The sequence below is a fragment of the Fonticula alba genome, assembly GCF_000388065.1.
Source record: "Fonticula alba strain ATCC 38817 unplaced genomic scaffold supercont2.21, whole genome shotgun sequence".
NCBI lineage: Eukaryota > Rotosphaerida > Fonticulaceae > Fonticula > Fonticula alba.
The window spans coordinates 4,184-9,177 of NW_009242991.1; the positions used below are offsets into that span (position 1 = coordinate 4,184).

The following is a 4,994-nucleotide window of genomic DNA, read 5'->3' on the forward strand; positions in this document are numbered from 1 at the left end:
GGCCGCGGGATCGGGCCGGCCGGCGTGCCGCGCCTCCGGGGCGCCGCGGGGGGGGGGGGGGGGGGGGGGGGGGGGGGGGGGGGGGCCGGGCGGCGGTCAGCCGACAGACGCCGAGGAAGGCCCTCCGAGATATGTCGCTCTCGGAGGTTCGCGACCTCCGACTGGTCATTGGAAATGCACATGCCTTCCGAAAGGGCCACTCGCTCGCGCGCGCGCGCGCGCACACCCACACCCACCAAACACCAAGGCACGACGATTATTTGGATGCGGGCATTTGGCCACGGCAGTCTCCCACGTAGTTGTTGTTTCGGGCCCCGTCTCGCGCGATTGCTCGTCAGGACCACATGCATCTCCATCGGCATAGGACCTGAGAGGAGAGAAGTGCATTTGTCTCGGTGCCCCCCGTCCCTGGCTCGGGCCTATGGCGGCCTGGCCTGATCGACATCCCGCAAGAGGCGCATGCATCTGTGTCGCAATTTCGTCGCATTCCGCCTGAGCATACGTGGGGGTGTGGACGTCTCTCCGGCCGATGCTCGCCCCTGGCCAGTGAGCGCCGGTACTTATCCTCCCCGGTGGAAAGCCGACCAGCTCCCTATGTGGGGTTGGACATTTCGTCGGTCGGTGGTGTTGATAACCTGTGTCGGCCATTTGGCATATGCTGCTGCTTATGATGGTAGCCGCGAAAGAGCGAAGGGCGACCTTTCGGTCGGGGAGGGGAGGGACCATGCCCCGGTATCTCAGCAACATCACACGAGGCACCCAGTGATGCTGAAGTGGGATTTTCCTCGACGTTTGCCCCCCCGCAAGCTGTACACCTTTGGATCGGGAAGGGTAGCTGCCTCCCGGGAGCCTTCTGACTGCGCCTGCGAGTGACCATGGACCCGATGAGGCCCTTGATCCCCCTCGCTCCTCCCTTGCGCCTCTCCGAGAGGCAGTATTTTAATCCAAACGAACAGCGGGGGGGGGGAGAGAGAGAGAGACGAGGCAACACATGCACTTGGCGCTGACGTCTAAGAAGCTGACATCTCTGCTCCCCGAGCTAAGATGGGCCTGTTCCCTAGTTGTCGGCTGTGGACCGCTCGCCCGACAGGGCCTATCCACTGGGCCTTTCGCCTAGAGAGGCACACCAGGGCCCGGGATATCGGCTGAGGAATGTCTCGATACGCATCACTCTTCTGATCCTCTTGACCGAACAGTACCCAAACGGCACTGCCATCGCGCGGCCCTGGTCTCGGGCTCCGACTTACCTCCGGCCGGAGGATGGATTCGAAACGGAGATACTTGTGGGACATCCACGATCCACAGACCCAAATCACTCGGGCCTGCGCAGGGCTGACGCACCAACAGCGAGTGGAACATCTTTTCAGGGCACATGCACGGTGGCTGGCGATCACTGGATTCGGAACTCCCCGGCTGGCAGCCAGCCCTGGCTCCTTGGCTTTGGCGAAGAGGAGGCGATGCATCAGGGAAGAGAGTATGAGGGGGGGGGGGAATGATAGGCAAGGAGATGCGGGCCTAGCCAGGGATGTGTCCTCATTGGAACCCCCGACTCGAGGGGTGTCTCGACCGTGACACACCCGGCCAGGCATTGGTGGGCAGCCAGGACCGATGCCGCTTCCTGGCGAGGGGCCCCCGCGGTCCGTTGGGCTCGCAGCGGTCCCAGCCCGGCCCGACATCGAAGGGGCCGCGCAACTGCCCCCGGCCCCGCATCAGGGGGCGGACCTGCCTTGGCAAGTGGGACATACCAACGCATCGGAATCTGGTGTTTCATGCCGGTGGCACTACTCGGGCGTGGCCGAGGGGGCGCCAGACATGCCGCCCGGGTCTGGCTCCCGGTCCCCTGCCAGCAGGGGTCTGTCATCTCTAACGGACGCCAAGCCCAGGGGTCCGGCCGCCCGCCATGCCTCGGCCCCTCGATGGGCGGCGGCGCGGGTGCCGAGTGAGACCGGCGCGCCCCTTTCGGCGCCCTCTCCCGGGCAGAGGGGGCGTCTTCCTCGACCCCTTTCGAGGAGGTCAGCCCCGCTCTGTGGACTTTCCCTTCTCCCTCTCGCTCTCTCTCCCTCCGTCTCCCCCCCCTCTCTCTCTCTCTCCCTCTCTCGGCCTCTTGAATCCCGGAGATATTCCGGACCGTAGCCCTTTGGTGCTTCCTCCTCAGGCCGAGTCCTGTCCTCTCGCTGACCTGCGGCCGGTCAACCCGGCTATTGGTCCCAAGAAGGCCAATGTTCATGTTGTCGCGGTCCTTTCTCCTTCCGGATTGGCTTCTGCCGAGGACCTCACGGGTGGCCCTCCTTCTCGCCTGAAATGGACCCGCTTCCTGTGGTCTACCTTGCCCCGCATCTGTTCCGAAGCCCGTACATCCATCAGCCATCCACAATCCTGCCTCTCTTTTTATCTTGCTTTTTCTTTCGGCCCCTGGCGACATCCCCGGCGGTGCTGCAGTCTTCCTCGGCTGCCTCCATTTTTCGGGCCAAACGGACTGGAGGTCATTCTTCCCGGCTGAGTCCTTCTCTCTTCGACTGACACTCTGTGGGGATGCTCGTCGGCCCGATGCGCTCTCTTTGGACTTGGAGACGCCATTCCACGCGAGATATCGCCCCATCCGGCGGTACACCTTGGCTCCGGCCGGATGCCCATCTATCGAGCCGTGCGTGAAGAGCCGGATGGCGATGAATCTGCGCTTCCCGTACCCGAGACCTGGCAGGTGCATTTTACTCCGCACGAAGTGATCGCCCGTGGACGGGGCTGCGCATGGGCATCCCTGCGTGCCTACAACATGGCGGGAATGGATTGCATCCGGTGTTCGCAGCAGGGCAGTTCGGTTTCGCGTACAGCACATAGGGTCAAGATGCCGGTCATCCATTCACACCGGGCGGACCCTCGTTCGAGAGCAGGGGAGACTCCTCCATGTTCGAGTGCGATCAACCTGGTGATGGCGGCACTCCAGGGGCATTGGGTCCGCCCATTTGGCGCGGCTCGGCTGTTGCACGGCCTCCTGTCCTCGCTGCCTGGGCCGGACAGTGCCGCACGATCGACCGCGTCCGGCCACTCTCGAACAAAGGCCGACGTCTGCCGGGGACCGAGATGACGGCCACGGAGGGGGATTCCGATGATGTGCGCCGAGCACTTGGGGCGGCATGACGCTGGAGCCCGGCGGCGGAAGGTCCCTCAATTGTTTGGGCTCCCTTCGTGCAGCGTGAGCCACTGGTTCACATTCCCTTGTTGAATTGCGTGGGTCGATTGCTCCCCCCGCCCCTCCCCGGGCTGGCTGAGGCCATGGGAGCTTTGTCGGCGTGGGCCTGGCATTCATTGTCCAGGTGGAGCTGAATGGAAAGTGCCATTTGGGAATGACCCTGTGGAGGACCATCCCTTCGAGGCCGGCGAGGGCCATGGGCACGGGGATACCGTCATGGGGGATGTCCCTTCCCTTCCTCACGGCCTACTGGCTGTCCGTCGTCCAAGCAGCAAAGGCGCTGCCAGGGGCCTGCAGGCGACATGCCCTTGCTGGTGCCTTGTCGGGGCGGGGAGGAGCCTCGCCCTGGGAAGCGGTGTATGCGTCGTGCTGTCGAACACGCGGACATCAGCCCTTCTGGGGACCCCTGGCGGATAGCTTTTCCGCTCGTTGGGTCAGCACACTCATGAGTGCCATCACGGGGGAAGGGGGGCCGGGACCCCAACACCGGTGGGCCGGCGTGGAGACGGCACACTGGCGAGACCCGGTCACACCCAGGGCGGTGGGTGCCCGGCCGTGGGGTTGACAGACTGGCGTGCCGTGACGGCCCCAATCGAATGCGGGCGGGCCGAACGCCCACTTTGATGGGACTGCATGGCGGGCTATTGTCCGGAGCTCGGGCAGTCCCGAGTGTTGAAAGGCTGGAGTGGCCGGGGCCGTGGGCGAGGAGGGGCCACTTTCCACGGGGGCTGCCTTGGCGAGGGAGTGTGCGCCAGGAGCCGAGAGATCCCATCCCCATGAGCATAAATGGGATATGTCGGAGCAGCTCGTCCAAGAGTGGGAGATTAGTCTAGTGGTATGATTCTCGCTTCGGGTGCGAGAGGTCCCGAGTTCGATTCCCGGATCTCCCCGTTCTTTTTGGGTCTGGTACGATCATGGCTCCGTTCCGGGCTTTTTCCAATCCCTGCCTGGTGGCGGGTGGCGAATCAGGTCATTCCGCTTTTTTTTTTTTGGGAGCACACTCCTGCCGGGGGCGCCTGAGCGCGAGTGCGCCTCGCACACGCCCCGATGACTGCACATGTGGACCGCGCCCCATACGCGGGGGCCCGGTGGCAGTCGCGGTCCATTGATGACATCAACGCTGCCGGAGCGTGGCCCTCTCTGTTGCCGGCGCTGTCGCCGCCGTCTCTTGGTGGACAGGGGAGAACGTCGTGCGCCATGGTCCTGGTGCCGGGGCCCTGGACGCGAGGCCGGGTAGAGAGTGCGCCGGGCGGGCAAAGTGCCTCGTCAGAAAAATGCGTATGGGTGCCACGGGCGGGGTGCTGCTACCATATCGGGGCTGGGTAATTTCATTATTTTTTTACCGGCCCCGGCGTCGAGGGCGAGAACGGTCGAAAGCCTGGCGAGTCCGGCATACCTGACAATTGTGGCGGAAGCCCCCAAGACACAAAGACGCGCAGCCCCGACATCGGAAAGGGTTCATGTCCCGGGCTGGGTAGCTGATCGCTGGGGAACCGCGAAAAGCGCTCGGCTTCAATCGAGCTGGTCAGGACACTTCGCGGAAAGCTCTTCCCCACAGGACGCCCCACAGAGGCAAGCAGCGAGGGGATCCCACCGCGCGGCCTGCTGCATGGGAGAATCGGTGCGCACGGCCGGGTCGGCATCACTGCGTGCCCCACTCCTGGGGACCATCGAGAGGCGAGTGTCGACCGTTGAATGCTACAGGGGCCTCGTTGTCCGAGATGGGCTCTTTCATTTTTCGCGACACACGAGATGAGCCGCTCTTTCAGTCTGTCCTGCCAGCTGAGGCCGTCCCCCCCCCCCC

At 64.3% G+C, this 4,994-nt stretch overlaps 1 non-coding gene across 1 annotated transcript; it reads left to right on the plus strand.

Annotated features, from left to right (window-relative positions):
• The first annotated feature begins 4,008 nt into the window (after window positions 1–4,008).
• Window positions 4,009–4,080, plus strand: H696_06155. Its single transcript has one exon. It is a non-coding gene; the product is annotated as a tRNA-Pro (tRNA).
• The last annotated feature ends 914 nt before the right edge of the window (window positions 4,081–4,994 follow it).